The 15,944-nt window shown below is 46.7% G+C and overlaps 1 pseudogene; it reads left to right on the plus strand.

Moving 5' to 3' along the window:
* The first annotated feature begins 15,359 nt into the window (after positions 1–15,359).
* On the plus strand, positions 15,360–15,513 carry LOC138481940 (5.8S ribosomal RNA; annotated as a pseudogene).
* The last annotated feature ends 431 nt before the right edge of the window (positions 15,514–15,944 follow it).

Below are 15,944 nucleotides of genomic sequence, written 5' to 3' on the forward strand. Positions count from 1 at the left end.
GTATGTCCACCAGTAGAGTACTGATGCCCAAGGAGAGCAAGTCTTAGTCAGAGGGCCAAGTTAAAGGGAGATTGTCTGCTTTTAAATGTCTATTTATATTCCAAACCCTGTTGCTTGGAATAGTGAGGGAGGGTACTCCTTATCACTTCCTAATATCTATTTCTGATGTAAAATAATATGTTGCCTTCGGGTGCCTTTATTTTCTTGCTTCTGCTGTGGATTTTGAGTCCTTGAGGGATAACTGCAAAGTATCTGGAGTTTCCTGTTTTGCTTGGGTATGGTTACCCAACTCTAGCAACTGGGCATGCTCTTGGATTTCTGTTATTAGTTCCCCATAAGCGCCTCCTCGCCGCCATCAACACGAAACATGATTTGTGCATAGTCCTTTTAATAAACTGAGGAAGAAAGGTGGATACAAAACATACGCCTTGTTGTGACTTCAATAATCACCCATTACTTCCTTTATAGGGTTTTACATTTTCTCTTTTGTTTTATACAATTCACTATTCATGCTTATTTTTGTGTTGTTGTGGTTACTTTCAGAGATCGTATTGACAAGATATTTTCTTTTTCGTACCTCTCCGACAACCCTTAGCAATATCACAATATTTTCATGGTAGCGGTGAGCTGTAAAAATATAGCACAACGCAGCATAAAATACCATTACACAACATAACATCCATGTTGCCCTGACCATCCTGGACACTTTGATGAGACTTCTTGACCCAGGCCACTAGCACCACCAACAGCTCCAATTTCTTGCCAGTTTCATCTGATTGCAAATCTGCGGTGATCACTTCCTCCAAGGCCATGATCACGTCCCCCAGTGCTCTCCGTGCCGGCCTTTTCCCATCAACCCCCAGTTCGGGTGGATCAAGCCATTGAACAGTGGGAATTGTAAATCATCAGTGCCACCCTTAGCATTACTTTCTCCCCCAGGGAAAATATCAAAAGACTAGGCCTGCGTATGTCCCACATGGCCCAAATCACAGACATATGCGATTGTGATATTTTCTTGGCATTGATTGAAATCTATCTAAGAAAAGGTGGGGCTGGGTGGAAAGTAAGTGTTAAAAGGACAGATAATACACAAAGGAGAGATGAGAGAATGGAGAAATGGGGGCGATGGGGGAGGAAGAAGAAAAAGGGGTCAAGCAGACTTAGTTACAAAGTAATTAGGCAATGGGTCGAAGATGGTGTACAACATGTGATTAGCTTAGTGTAATCCGGACACACCCTGCCTTCTGTCCCCTCAGCCTGGCTCAGTTTCACATTCATATCGCATTAGATCTGCCTTCAGCTGTGTTTTACTTTTCATACCGTCTGTGTTTCTTATACTCCTTTCTTCTGGTGGGGCAAAACGATGAGGCTTTAATAAAGGGGTGTTTCCCTGCAAAGTAGACCTGTGTTGCACAATACAAAACAGCAGTAAACCAATAGAGGCGGTGCAGGGATAAGATGGGAGCAGTTCGGTTATTCTTTTGAGATGTGATGACTTAGCGAGTATTGACAGCGTGGACTTGCAGCACCAGGGTCCTCACATCAGATGCAGACAATATATTATCCTGAGAGAGTGTAACATTGGTTATGTGAGCCCAAGACATGCTTTTTAAGACGTTTTGGCTGAGTTCACCCAAAATATCAGTCTTCTGTCTGTCATATTCAACTGGAAGCATGGAACAGGTCTAGTGTGCATCCTGCATTTCCATGATTATGTTGTGATATTGCACACATCCTTTGGAAATGTGTGTCTTGTAGCAAGGGTGGCATATGAAATAGAGCATGCCCACTTTCAAGGACAATTTTTGGCTTCACATATCTTAATGTATCAATGCTATAAATAACTGACTCTCCCCCACTGTTCACATAATGATGGCTATGATTGCATCTCAGTTTCCGGTGCCAGCCCATTAAGCCCTTGACCTTCTCACGTGTGACGTCACCAGGAACATAGAAATAATAGCAATCTGGCACACAGGATGTGGACAGTAGCCCGTGTCCATACTTTTCCCCTGACAAATGTTGCATTGTGATGTGTGTTAGGGACCTGCGCAATGAGCACGACAAGTTCAAAAACTGAAAGGCTAAACACTTTGCACACGCATGTCTAACTGGACACACTGGTAATTATGACGGCGTGGGCACCGTCTTTCACTTTTCAAAGGCAGCATTGCATGCAGTTTGAGGACGGCTCGGTTTGGTAGAAATGGCATTTACAAATGTAACTGAATCGCTTCATGAGACATTTAGAGGCTGATTTCTTCATAGAGAAACAGACAGTCAGAACTGGAAGAAATGAGTGGCCAATTAAACGTGCTGGGTATCTTTGAAACATACATGACATTACTGTTGTTCTTGTAGTATTTGCTCAACGTCTGATACTAATGAGAATGACTTCTTCTCAGGCGCAGACAGACTGCTGACTTACTCCGGTTTTATTGTTCAATGGTCGTATAAGAAAAAAACATCTTTAGTCACAAAAGTCCAGAATAAGCAAAGGCTTCGACCCCGTTGTAATTTGGATTTTTTTTTTTTGTTGTCACAAATATAAGTAGTGGTAACAACTCCACTAGTGGTATTTCTGCCAATCCGCACGTTCAGACTGGCAGAGGTGGTGTTGTTGGTACCTTAAAAGGCACATGTGTAACATATGTTTGTGAACATAGACATGAATGATGCTCCGAGGGGGTTCATGTCACTAGTGCACATTTTAAGAGCACAAAACGGTCATTTTCGTTCCTAAATGATATGGGGAAAGGTGGTAATGGGGACATGGGAGTCATCAGAGAAGCCCACATCCCCCCCCCCCCTTGTTACCCCCTGTATGTGTCCACATGTGGATTTTTTGTTCTATAATCTTCAACTTCTATACAGATAAACAAAATATGCGCCATTGTGGGGACGTTTTACAATGTTTACCCCCACCCTTTGAGAAATGGTAAAAATGAAAACCTGCTCAGTAATACCCCCTGATGCTGTTCTTTATGGGTGCCTCGGGAAATATTCCTCTACACTCCTGAATGTGCTGCGTGGTAATTCTGGCAGCATTTTTCAAATTCAGTTGCAATGACCGTTACCTTTAAGCTCTTAAGGACCAATTTAGAGATTTTCGAATGCCGGAAATCAATTGGATTGGGAATGTCTGAGGCTGGATACGCATGTTACCTTGTAGGGCTACTGAAACTCCCACAGATACCTGTGTACCCCCCCCCCCAGCCCCTCATGCCACCTGACTCATTAGAGCCATCAGCCTGTGTCCTCTCTGCCACCTGGTACAGCTGTACCCCTCCTCTGTGCCCCTCCGGATCCCACCCCTGCTGTATATCTGCTGTTCTGTTGTTGCCTCTGAAAATCGCTCCATTATGCATCTGCACTGTGGTACAACTCTGTAAAGCACTGTGTTGTGTATCTGTATTGGTGTATACCTCTGTAGAGCGCATTGTTGCTTCTCGAAGCTAGGTCTGCGCTCAATAAATACAACAATAACAATAATAATAATAATAATAATAATAATAATAATAATAATAATAATAATACGTAGACCCCCTCCAATCGTTCTGGGGAATTTCTGCAGGTGCACGATTCACCGACAGCTTTTCTGGGGGTTTTCTGTGTACCCCAATGTTTCCTTGAATTTCAATCAGGAGCAGATGGTTTGATCAGTCGTTCAAAATTCTTGATCCTCCAAAATACATTTTGAAGCTCTATAAAAGACTCAGGAACGTTGCTGTTACGTTGCTCGCATTGCAAAGCTGTTCGATGGAGGGAGCTTCACAGCAAAAGGAAGAGAACGTGTCAGAGAAAGGGGGAAGTTGCTGTCAAGAGTTTATGATGCATTTGTGCATTTGTGCATTTATGCATTTGTTAGTATTAAGGGGTGTTTTATGTGTGTATCCCCTTATGGCTTGGACTTGTTTTAATAATGTTCGTTTTTTGAACACCGTTCCTTACCCTTTATTTGGATTAAAAACACAGACAATTACAAAACGGATTCCCTCTGCCCTGTTATCCTTATAGAAGCCCACAAAAAGCAAAATAATAAAAGTGTCCCTTTCCTGTATCCTCTGGAGCCCCTCATAAAAAAAACATGTTTACCTTTTTATCCATTCCAATTTGGTCTCATTTGTAATGGTCCAGCTATTTTGATTTGTGACACCTTTGGAAATGTTATTTGTTGCTGTTGTTCGGACTTCTCTCTTGATGTTTTCATGTCGTTTCCATTGTCTTTTGTTCCTTGGGGACTCAGGGAGTTACCAGGAAAAAGTCAGCGAACTCGTTGCACAATTACATGTGTGTATCAACTGTGGGAAAATCTGTCAAACTGATGTTTGAGATAGATGATCTGGCAGGAGCTGCTGATAGGGTGTGGATGCGTGGGTGCCAGCATCCTGCATTTGAGGGTGATAGAGGCTGAAACGTCATCAGAGGTGGACAGGAATGTGTCAAATATCAATGGTCCACAGGTGCTCATTGTGGAAGGCAGGGCTGTTTTGCTGTTGGGGTAAGGTGGCCATGGCCTGGTCTGCAACAATGGGTGTCAGAGCCTCAGATGCAGTAAGCATAGGGTATGCCAGAGGAAATGGGAGGTAAAAGAGGCAAGATTGTACCTGGAGTAGGAGGTTGTAATGGCTGGGGACCCCTAGCATGTATCTGTAGAAGGTGGTGGAAGGTCTAGGAAGGGGCTATGGTGGAAGGGATGGTGGAGAATAAGGAGACAGAGAAAAGGGAAGTCTGTGCAGCAGAGGATGCTGCAGGAGGATGCACATCTGGAGGGGGTGGGAGTCTTATAAGTAGAAGCATCCAGAAAATAAGCAGAGGGTGGTACCACAGAAGCCAATGGCTTGGGGGGATGAGGACTAGCAACAGGCAGAGTGGGATCGTCCTTAGCCTTCTTTGGTGTAGGGTGCACATTAGCAACAACAATTGCACCACCAGCCACATGGTCCTCAATGTGGCAATATTTAGATCTAAGAGCAGAGCAGACCGTAAGGCAGAGGAGTTCAGTGTGTTGTGCGCAGCCTCTAGGTGAACTGTCAGGCTTAGGCATAGGTTCAAGGTCAGTGCACTGACCATGAGATACATGTGCAACCACATTCAGTGGCAGTACAGTTACAATTATATAATTATCAAAGCACATGCTGCTTTTGATCCCACCTCTACCCCAGACTTTACAACACCCACCGACTGGTGGCGTTTCCAAGAATGATAAACATGAACCGCATCATCAATCAACCCCCTGTCAATACACATCAGTGCTCCGACCCTCTTTGCCCACCATTGCATACCCAGGGCCAGCTGTTGTATGGACAAGCCAAGATTTGTTGTCTTACCAGTATCCTTTAGATATTTTGACTGCAACTCCATTTGCGACAAACTGGCAGATCGGTCTGCATTCTTGTAAGACAGTCAGGTGGAGATTGGACACATAACCTTAGAGAATGCTGTGGGGGGGGCTTACAAGAAAAACATATTCATGAGGGTGCAGCTGTCTTCATTTGGAGAGCCATAACATGAAGAGGCATGATCTGCTCTACCTGGAAGCTGAAATAATTGAGGCAGTGGCACCGATCTGTTGAAACGCCTGAATAATTGAGGCAGTGGCACCGATCTGTTGAAAAGCCTGAATAATTGAGGCAGTGGCACCGATCTGTTGAAAAGCCTGAATAATTGAGGCAGTGGCACCGATCTGTTGAAAAGCCTGAATAATTGAGGCAGTGGCACCGATCTGTTGAAAAGCCTGAATAATTGAGGCAGTGGCACTGATCTTTTGAAACGCCTGAATAATTGAAGCAGTGGCTCTGCGCAGCCAGAAAACCAGTAATGTTGAGGGGTTAATTCAGCTCTCTGGGAAAGCTGAAAAACATGTGAAAGTAACTGCATTCTCTGGGAAAGTCTGAACAGTTAAGTGCATAGCTCCACTCTGTGAAAGCCCCTGCACAATTGATGGAAATGTCTGAGCTCTGTTAGAAGGCCTAAACAGCGGTGGGCGTGACTCATTTCCATACGAGAGACAGACTTATTAAGGGAATTGGGCAAGTGTCCTGTGAGTGCTTAAATTCCCACTCAAGAATGATTCAAGCAACTAGCCATTCCCATAGTCGCTTGATGGGATTTGTTGTTCACTCTTGCTCTTCCACCAGTAGCTAGACTGCTGGCATCATGCCAGATTCACTACAATCCTTCATCACCTCCCACCATGCTTATCTCTGCCTGCCTTGTACTGCAAGAACGTCATCAAACTCTGATTGTCCAGATTCTTGTTGTTGGTGGTTATACAGACATGGTTTGCCATAGTATTCTGAAATGTAGTGTTGGTTCATTTTGAGCAAATATCAGTTGTGCTCTTTGACATGTGACTCAGATGGCATACTTAAAAGGAGAACATGAGAAGTGGTAGGTTCCTTCTGATGTTCACAATTGCTGTGGTGCAGTGAACAGCTCAGGGGGGTGCTGCAGGTCGTTGCAGCCTATGACATTGATGCAGCAGCACTCATTACATCAGGGGCCCCAGTCAAGAGATTGTGGTCCCAGTGAATGGAAATTTTGCATGGCACAACAGCACTTTGCACACTTTGCACAAAAAAGTGCATTTTGCGCTATGAAAACCTTAATTTGCTCGTTCACAGATAGGACTTTGCTCAGGTTCATCCCCACTTAGCACTGTGCTGAGCTCTTTGCGTGACACAGCGTAAAGTCGGGAAAGGCCAGCACAAAGAAACAAATAGGGGGAGGAACATGCATATTTCACTTTTCTTACGCAAAATGCAGAAGAACGAGGAATACCGTGGGCATGTTGAGGGACATGCAGTGCAAACAACAAATACACCCTGTCACGTGCAAACCTAATCCAATTCATGGATTACAAAGAACAATTTCCCAGAATCCAAAGGCAAATGCAAACCCTGTGATCTTACCACCACATGATACACGAAGCAACGTACACAGCGCAGGCTAAGTATAAAAGCATGCAATGCACACCATTACAAAATAGGACTTTCATGGAGGAGGAGGATGGTGAGTGCCAGGATTTTCCTTCAGTGCACAACGGTATTCGGGATGCCAGACAAGGAGGTTTATGCAAGATACAGATTCCCTCTCCATGTCATTCTAGACCTGGTCAGGGAGAATAACCTTGCATCTCCCACCATCTGCTTCCCTGCTTTCACAACCCTGGAAAGAGTGCAGACAGCTCTACATTTTTGGGCTATTGGCTCATTCTAGCACACATCTGCCATCATTGGCATATCTGTCTCGGGAGGATAGCTCAGCTGCAACGTTCTTGCCCTGGAAGCAAGACAACATGAAGCAACACAGGTTCGATCCCCGGGTCCGCGCTTAGAGACCTCTGGGTATTAAGCACGTTATAAATAACCTATCATATCATATCTTTATCGCAGTCCACTCAATCCTGGTGCCTACACCAGGTGTTGCGCTGCATAACATCACATGTGCGAAGGCACATATACATGCCATGCACACTGCAGGGAAGGCAGAGCGTGTTCCAGGAGTTTTATACCATGGCACACTTCCTGCAGATACTGGGAGCCATTGACTATATGCATGTTACGCTACACCTCCCGCTCCCCGCAAGAGAGCAAGCACATGTTCTGCAACGGAAGCATTGGCATTCAATCAGTGCACAGGTCATCTGTGATGCAAAGGGAGTAATCATGCACAGGAGGCCCACAATCAGGTTGTGCAAATATACCTTACCTGAATAGCATCCCCTGTAGAGTGCGCACAGTGAAGCCACATCCCTGATGCCCTGCAATGATGAATTAGGGCCAATCAATTTTGCCCATAACAACAGCCTGAGAATGTGTGACTGGGAGAGGCAAACTGTGTGTGTCCATATAGATGAAATCAAGTGCACACACCACTGACACACTCATAGCAAGTGGAAACAACAGTATCATTGTTGTTGACACAAAAGAACACAATACCATCAATACATCCTATTACCAGTTTTTCCTAACCCCCCCCACCAATAATTGTGCACTCGGACACCCAAGAAAACACAGCGGAACAGAAGTAGAAAGGCACAGCAAATAATCGAAGCAGGAATCAACACCAGGGAGGGCTGCTATGCCCACATTAGGCATGTCTCACCCTAATATACAGGTGGAGTGGCTATTCCATTCAATGCCAATAATGCAGCTCATGAAACAAATCTCCACATAAATAGCCATATAGATGGAGAAAAGTGCAAGTTGTCTTCAAGAAAAACGTCCTTGTCACATTGCAGCTTTGTCCACTTTGGCTTCAGCCATCCTCAGTCATGTAGCAATGTACTTCTCTAGAAGTGCCAAAACCAGTCTGGACTGCCTGAGGTGTGGCGTGCAGGCTTTCCCAAGCCCTGTGTCCATGCATCGCAGTAACTGGATCCCCAAGTTGCATTCTTCAGCAGAAAGGAATGCACAAGGTCAGAGCAGGTAATGCAGCCCTGCACCCAATGACACAGTACTCTGCGCCCCCTGAGAGCCAGGCAATATCTGCAAAAAATGACTCACCTGCTGCCAATCTTCATGTCTCCCTCTGCACCCATGCTGCTGATCCTGCTCAACCCAGGCCAATGCACATGAACAAACCCAACACAGTGAACCCAACCTTGTCACCAATGCCACCATACCCTGTGCTCCCCATAGTGTTATGAAGCAACGTGCCATCTACATCATATCTCCCCAAATCACCTTCTCAGCTTGCATAGACATGCACTGTGAAAGTAGAAAAACCTGGACAGTCTTGAGGTGTTCCATATGGAACAAGGAAACTGGACAGCTGTGGTCTACCCAGCTGCACCAAAGGGTGGGGTTGCACCTCTGCCCATCCAGGGCCCTCCTCTCAATGCCATGGAGCTTTGCCCTCCAGAGCGGACTGGGTCCCCTGTGAAGAACACTGCAGAGTAATATGGCTGTTGCTCTGCATCAGAGGCTGGTGCACAATGGCTGGGTTAGCACCCCTGGACAGCCGGGTCACTGGCTCTGACGTCTCTGAGCCATGTCCTCTGGAGAGGCCTGGGCAGGGCTTGTAAAATGTCCTTGGCCACTCGCATAGGCATGTAGTGCTGAATAAAACAAGGTCAAGATCAATGAATCCTGGATGAAACTGTGAAACTTGATAACTATGGTCTACCGAGCAGTGCCATCTGTGTGCCTGGGATGGTCCCCCAACCCTGCACAGTTCTTATGCATTTATCAGTTGCCCACCCTACCAAGGTCCTCACAGCCTCCCACCAACCCCCAAAAAACACCTGGGCATTGCTTCCTGGGGCCACACAAAGGGGTGGGTCTGTGCCAGGAGGCCAGGGACCGTACCTCTATAGCAGGCCCATTGCAAGAGTACTCTCGTGTCCTGGCCGGAGCTCCACAATGGCAGGGGTGCTGCCCTTTCTTTGTGCGCCAGTCTCGAGTGTGGGTTGACCGTCCGCCTGCCCAGCAGTGTACATGTGTCATGCTTCTGGGGTTCCTTTCCCTGTCTGGAGGGAAAAGCTCAAATGCACCCTGGCCAGAGAACCAGTGCTGCCCCTCCTTACCCCCGCACTTGGTTACCTGACTTGCACATTGGTTGGCTGCGCATCCTGACCAGGGTCCTTCCTGCCCAGACACGTTAGAATGCATCAAACTATTAGAAAGATGGCCTCCCTTGGGAGTCCAGATGGGAGTCAAGTTAAAAATGAATCTCCAGTTGGGTCTGTAAGGAGGCTGAATGCTTTCGTCCAGGCCTCCAGCTCTATCACCCAAAGTACACAGAATGCAAGAAAGCTCAGTCGCCATCCTCTGGATTATTGCAGGCAGTATATATGGGTTATGTCTGTGCTCCTCTTGGTCATCGCTGCCCTACCTGGGCTCTGTTTAAAAATAACTTCCCACCCCCACCAGCTGACCAAGTGCTGCGCCCAATGCAATGTCCCATCAGAGCATGGCCTGCAGGGGGAGTCCTGTCGGCTTATGGTGGTCGAAAAAAAGAACACACTATTTTCTCAATGGATGAACCCACTATGGGGTACTGAACCTTCCTACTAAGTGGGAATGTACATATTAAACAAGCAAAAAGGAGGTCTGTATGTAGGTGTCGTTGTTAGTCACCTCACGTGCTGTTAGGCAGAATTACATGCAGTACCCTTTGGGAACACTAGACACAATTAAGACTACAGGTGTAAGCACAATCTCGCCTTTGGTATAAGTCTGTAGTACACAGTTTTGTGGTAGCAGGGCTGAGCAACCAGGCGTATCTCGAGAGGGATGTGAGCAGTACAATGTGTTACACAAAGGACTTGCAATCACAGTGGTTCAAACAAACACTTACTCAAAGTTGGTAAACCAATATTAATTTATTTACACATTTAGTTAGAAAACATTCCACTAGTAAGAAGCAGCTCAATATCACACTATAATACATTACAGTATACAAACAATATGTTTCTGAACAAGTTAGGCTCCCCTGAAGTGGGAGCAAAATGGCACTTCAGTAACTTTCAAAAGGAGCAAAAAGAACAAAGGTTATAAGAATTAAACACAAATACTTTCTCAGGCAGAGCAAATAGTTTCAGTCACTACAAGAGGCAATTCAATTCAATAGGCCTGGGCCAAAGTCAATGGATCAGTGTCTTGGATAGGATAGCACAGTTCTGGTAGTAAACGGTTAAGTCTTTGCTAATGTTCTTAGAAGTCATTTGCACGCAAAAGAGTTATATGTCGGATTAGGAGCGAACACACTCCAAAGTTTGGAAAGTTTCACAAACTTTGACCGTGGCAGAGAGGATTTATCATCCGCGTTTGCACAGTACCTTTGTATGAAGAAAAGCTGTAGCTGAGGCAAATGTTCCTGGCAGTTTCTGCAGATCTCGTTGTTCCTGGGCCTCAGTCGTGGGGACAAGAGGGAGGACGTCGGGAGATTCCTCACTGCACGGGGACGGATCCACAAGCTTGGAAACACATCGGTTTAAGGTGTCAGTGCCTTAAAGTCCACAAACTGGTATCCTTCCCACTGGCTATCCAGTTTTCACCAGCACTCTGAAGAAAATTCGACCAGTATGGAGATGGTTTCCAGGCGGCTTGCAAGTTTGTTGTTCCCACCAGCTCAAGGGAAGAAGTCGTCCTTGAAGGGGCTTCTCTGTGGAGGGAGTTTTAGCCTATTTGGACCATTTCCACAGGGCTTCACCGGGCAAACCAATGGTCCAGGAGTTGCAGCAGTCGTCTTCCTTCAGCTCGTCTTCGGTTCTTTCGTTCCAGTGGTCAACTCTGCCTTCCAAGTCCCAGAGACCTGCTTTTAAACAAATTTCTCCCATTGATTCCAGCCTAGCTGTCACTCACCCGACAGGGTGGCTGTCCTTGCCGGACAGTCAGCCATCTAATCACACCAGAGTGCATTCAGGTTTCCTAGGAGACTAAACACAGGGAGTTTCCGGCACCTCCCTCACATCCTGTCCACCCCAGACACTAAGGCGCCAGAGAGGGGGCCTCAGTACTGAAGCCCTCCAAAAGCAAATAAACAAAGGGACCAAACCTGGTTTTGGCGTGCAGAGACAAACACTAGAAGGACCTTTCCAAAAAGAAATGGCAAAAAAAGTCAATCAGAACCTGTTTTTACAGAGGGTGCTCAAACGCCATCTTGAAAACATGGCTTCGGTGGATTTCAGCTACCGGAGCATTTAAACCGGTCGCGGTCGGGATTACATGGTAATACCACTGCCACCAGCCATTCTGAGAGGAAAGGGTAGTTTCTGAGGGCTACCTGAGTTTTCTAGGCATAGGGAATACTAGGTATTCCCTCCAGCACTCTGCTGTAAGGTAGTGTGTGCTGGGTCTAGCAATTTAAAAAGACTAGTAAAGTCATTTTTACTTTACATTCACTGGGAGACAGTAGTCAGTCCAAGAGAAGGTATTTAAACCTTGGGGAGTCTGAAAGACATCCCTATGTCACTGCACTGAGGGTGCTCTGTGACACATAAAAAAAACATGATGCCTATGGAGTTGTTTAAAACTCCATAATCAAAGAACACAAAAGTAAAACACACATCAAAATACATGAAAGAGTGGGGAAAAAGACTCACACTCTTTCCAGGAAAAAATGAAAGTCCTAGAAATCCAGCAAATTTGCTGGGGGTCTCAAATCGTAAGGGAAAGTAGCACATTTATGAGAATTCTCCCTAACACGTGCCTATCAGATGAACTTCAAAACAAATAATAGCTCCTTCCAATGGTATTGAATTTATACAAAGTAAAAAAATACATAATGATAAACACAAATACACCTCAAAGATATTACAAACTCTAATTAATTAACAATTGTTACAAAAATCCGTATAACAAATATAAAAAATTATACAGTTATAAACTTGAACCCATAAGTTTGCAACTCACTGTGACATGGTTCTTCATAGCGTTAGTCGCCTAAATTCCTAGATCACACTCTGTTAGCAATATCCCAACTTATATACATTTCTGTCCTCTCTGGCTTGACTCTGCGGAACATTCATCAGGGGCAGACTGTATGTATCTTGAAATGTTTTATGGTAAAATCCACTGTTCTATCTCCATTATCTTCCTGAGGGTCTTTGAAAGGGTAAATAAACATATTAAAATAAACTTCAAAGATTTTATAATTTAACCTCACACCAGCCCCTTTGCCTCAAAGGTCATAGGTTAGATATTCATTAATCTACCTCCGTGGAGTAGCTGAGTCTACCAATTTTGACCACCCTGCAGCCGTTTGTGCTGCTGAAGCTGTATTTCCTGTGCAGATGTATGTCAGCTTTTCCTGTCTTTCCTCACCTGTAGGGATGAAAACAACAACCACTTACTGGGTTGCAGTGCCCAAATTATTTTAATGCAACTCTCCCCCGTTTTTCAAATGTATTTCACATAGTCTCACTCCCTTACCTCATCCATAGTGGACAGATTATCTTGTACTGATGAGGCACACTTTATCTACAGTTGGACTGCTTGGCTGGTCCTGGCTGTTGTTTCAAGCAATAACCTTCCACCTGCCTTGAGACTGACTGTGTCAATGGTATGCCCCCTTAGGGAGTGTGGATAGCGGAGAGCTCTCCCCTCCAAGCACAATGACTGGCACAGCAGCCTCTGGGAACCTAAAATCTTTGGGTTCTGAGGGGCAGTATGGTTGCAAAGCTGAAACTGAAAATAAATTGACAGAATGGCACCACCAGGAATGGAGCCTAAAGAACAATTTGACTATACATAGGAAACCTTACCTGGCCCATACACATACACAGAAAGGATTAACAGATTGATAGCTATTACTTGATTCTGTGGGTGGTGGTGCATGGCTGTTCTTAGTTGGTGGAGCGATTTCTCTTGGTAATTCCGACAATGAACAAGACTCCCCCATGCCAATTACTATTGTCACCACCAGGGCGTTCAACTTCTTAGAGGGGAAAGTGGTATTCAGCCACATGAGATTGAGCAATAATAGGCCTGTGAAGCTGTCAGAAGTCTGGAGCTGCATGTGCGCTACACTGAATGGATCAGTGTGTGTCTACCCTTAGCCGGCAGGTGTTGGTAACCCGCTGAACCCTGTTTGTGAAATTGATTGAGTTCGCACATATTTCACATGAACGAGGAATTCCCAGTAAGTGTGGGTCATAGTCTCTGGTTGATTAAGTCCTTGTCCTTTGTACAGTGAGTGAGGTGCCTGAATTGGTCCCGCCAGGGTCGGTAACGGCTTTGGCAGAGTACTGAGAAGAGGATCAAAACTGATCATCTAGAGGAAGTACATGTCGAAATAGGATTTCTGTAGGTGAACCTGTGGAAGGATCATTGATATGATATGATATGGCATTTATAACGCGCCTGTAGACAAGTGTTTCTAGGCGTGACAAGACAAGGAGGGGGAAACAAAGGGCGGACAAAACAACAATCTTACTTGGCCTTGCAAGTGCAAGTTTGTGCAAGTGTGGGGATGAAGGAGTGGAGTTTGGGGGATAAAGTGCAGGTACCTCAATAAGTGCAGCCAGCGGGTGGCTCGTAAGCGCATAGAGAAGGGACTGTAGGGTTGTAGGAACAAACCCTTAAGTGCTAGGGGAGCCCAGAGGCAGTGCGAGGGCAACTGCACATGCAGGAGCCTGGGCCTGAGTTCAGAGGGTAGCCAGGTGATCAGTGCGCAGAGTAGTCAGGGACATCAGCAGGGGAGAGAAAGAAAGAAAGAGGAAGCGAAAAGGTAGGTCTTGAGTTGGTTCCGGAACCAGAGGTGGTTCTGCTCAAGTTTGAGAGAGGCAGGGAGGCTGTTCCAGAGTGAAGCCCCAGCCGAGCAGAGAGATCTACCCTCCACTGTCTGCTTGGAGAAGCATCCAACCCTCAGAGAGTTGGAGGTGGATGAGCAGAGAGCTTGAGAAGGAAGATGTTTAGGGAGAGAGATTTGGAGGTAACGCGGTCCCTGGCCCCAGCAAGCCTTGTGGACGATGCAAAGGGTCTTGTTGGAGCAGCTGTTGCATCCCAGACATGCACACCCACAGCCAGGGGTGCCTCTTGTGCTATGGTCTGGCAAGTTGTGTGGTCTGAGGCCAGGGTCTGTGGGGGACCAGACACCGGGGAGCGGGATCACTTCCACTGGAGTGGTCCAGGAAACAGTAGATGGATGGGGACGTTGAGCAGGGTTGTGTTAATCTTCTGGGGGAACCCCAAACATGCACCAGTGAGGGATCCCTGAGTGGACCTCTTCCTCTCCAAACTGCCATCCGGGCTGCCATGCTCGCTGAGTGCACTAATCTCTCTGACCTGCGAGTGGGTGGGTGTTGGTGGGGGCACCACAGTCAGCAGGAAAGTCCAGAGTGGGTGCATCCAGGAACTGAGAAAAACCTGGCTTTTCTCAAAGGATGCCTCCCTAGGTGAATGGCAGCCTACCACGCTGGCTGAGCTTTGATACATGGTGCAGCCAGGCCTACTTGATGGGCCAGTGTTGAGGTTCCTACTAGCCACCACCATAGAGCTTGGCCCAGTGCATCTTGCCTGGGGCTTGAAGATCCTAGCCGTACGACCCCATCCCCATCCTGCCTGCCTCTTGCCCTTCTCTCCTGCTCCCCAGTAGGGGAGCAGGAGGACATGGTTGGGGAAGGATGAGTGGATTGGTCTGGTGGCATAGCAGGGGAGCTGCCTGCCACTGCCATTGTGGGGAGCCCCTGTTGTATTACTACAGAAGATGTTGGGTGGACTTCCTGGGCTTAACACATGGAACATGTTTGTTTATAAACAACAATGTTCTTGGCTGACTCCCAAGTGGGGAAGCTAGATGGGTCACCAGGCTGCCTCGCTGTGTGTGTGGGTGGGAAAGGTGTGCTGTCTCCCCCCAGCCCTCCTGCACCAGCAGATTTGGGCCGATGTCTGGAAAACAAAGTTGCCTGTGACAACTGGTGGTGGATCACCCGGCTTGTGCATTGATGAAGAATGCAGGTAGCTGCGAGAATCACTGTGAATTGCAGTGCTCATTGACCATCAACACTTTGAATGCACTTTGCAACCCTGGTTTCCTCCTGGGGCTCTGTCTGTTTGAGGGTTGCTTGAATGTCCCTTCACAGGTGTGTGGCTGGGGTGGTTGCAGGGACCCTGTTCCCTTCATCCACCTTAGGTTAGACCTCGATTGGCACCATTTCAGGATTCTTCGACCTGGCAAAGAGGCTTGTTGATGGAGCATACTGGTCTCCCGGTTTCCCCACCCCATGCGTTTCGAGTGCCTGATGCCTGATGTGCCCCGGTGGGGGTGTTGGTGACGGCGGTCTAAAAACCTGATGCACTTTCCCCTCCCATGGGAATCTGTCCAGCTGGCCATGACTTGTGCGGCTGTCTGTGGTGTCCCATGGCTGCCTGGCAAGGACAGCCCTGGAGTGCAGGCCTTGAGGACGTATCCAATAGGCAATGCCTCCCAAGGCATGCTTTGCCACAGATCGGGACAGTACACACATGGCTGTGCCAGTGGTGTGGGGCCTGGGC

The sequence above is a fragment of the Ambystoma mexicanum genome, chromosome 5p (genome assembly GCF_040938575.1).
Source record: "Ambystoma mexicanum isolate Mex_15411 chromosome 5p, UKY_AmexF1_1, whole genome shotgun sequence".
Classification (NCBI taxonomy): domain Eukaryota; kingdom Metazoa; phylum Chordata; class Amphibia; order Caudata; family Ambystomatidae; genus Ambystoma; species Ambystoma mexicanum.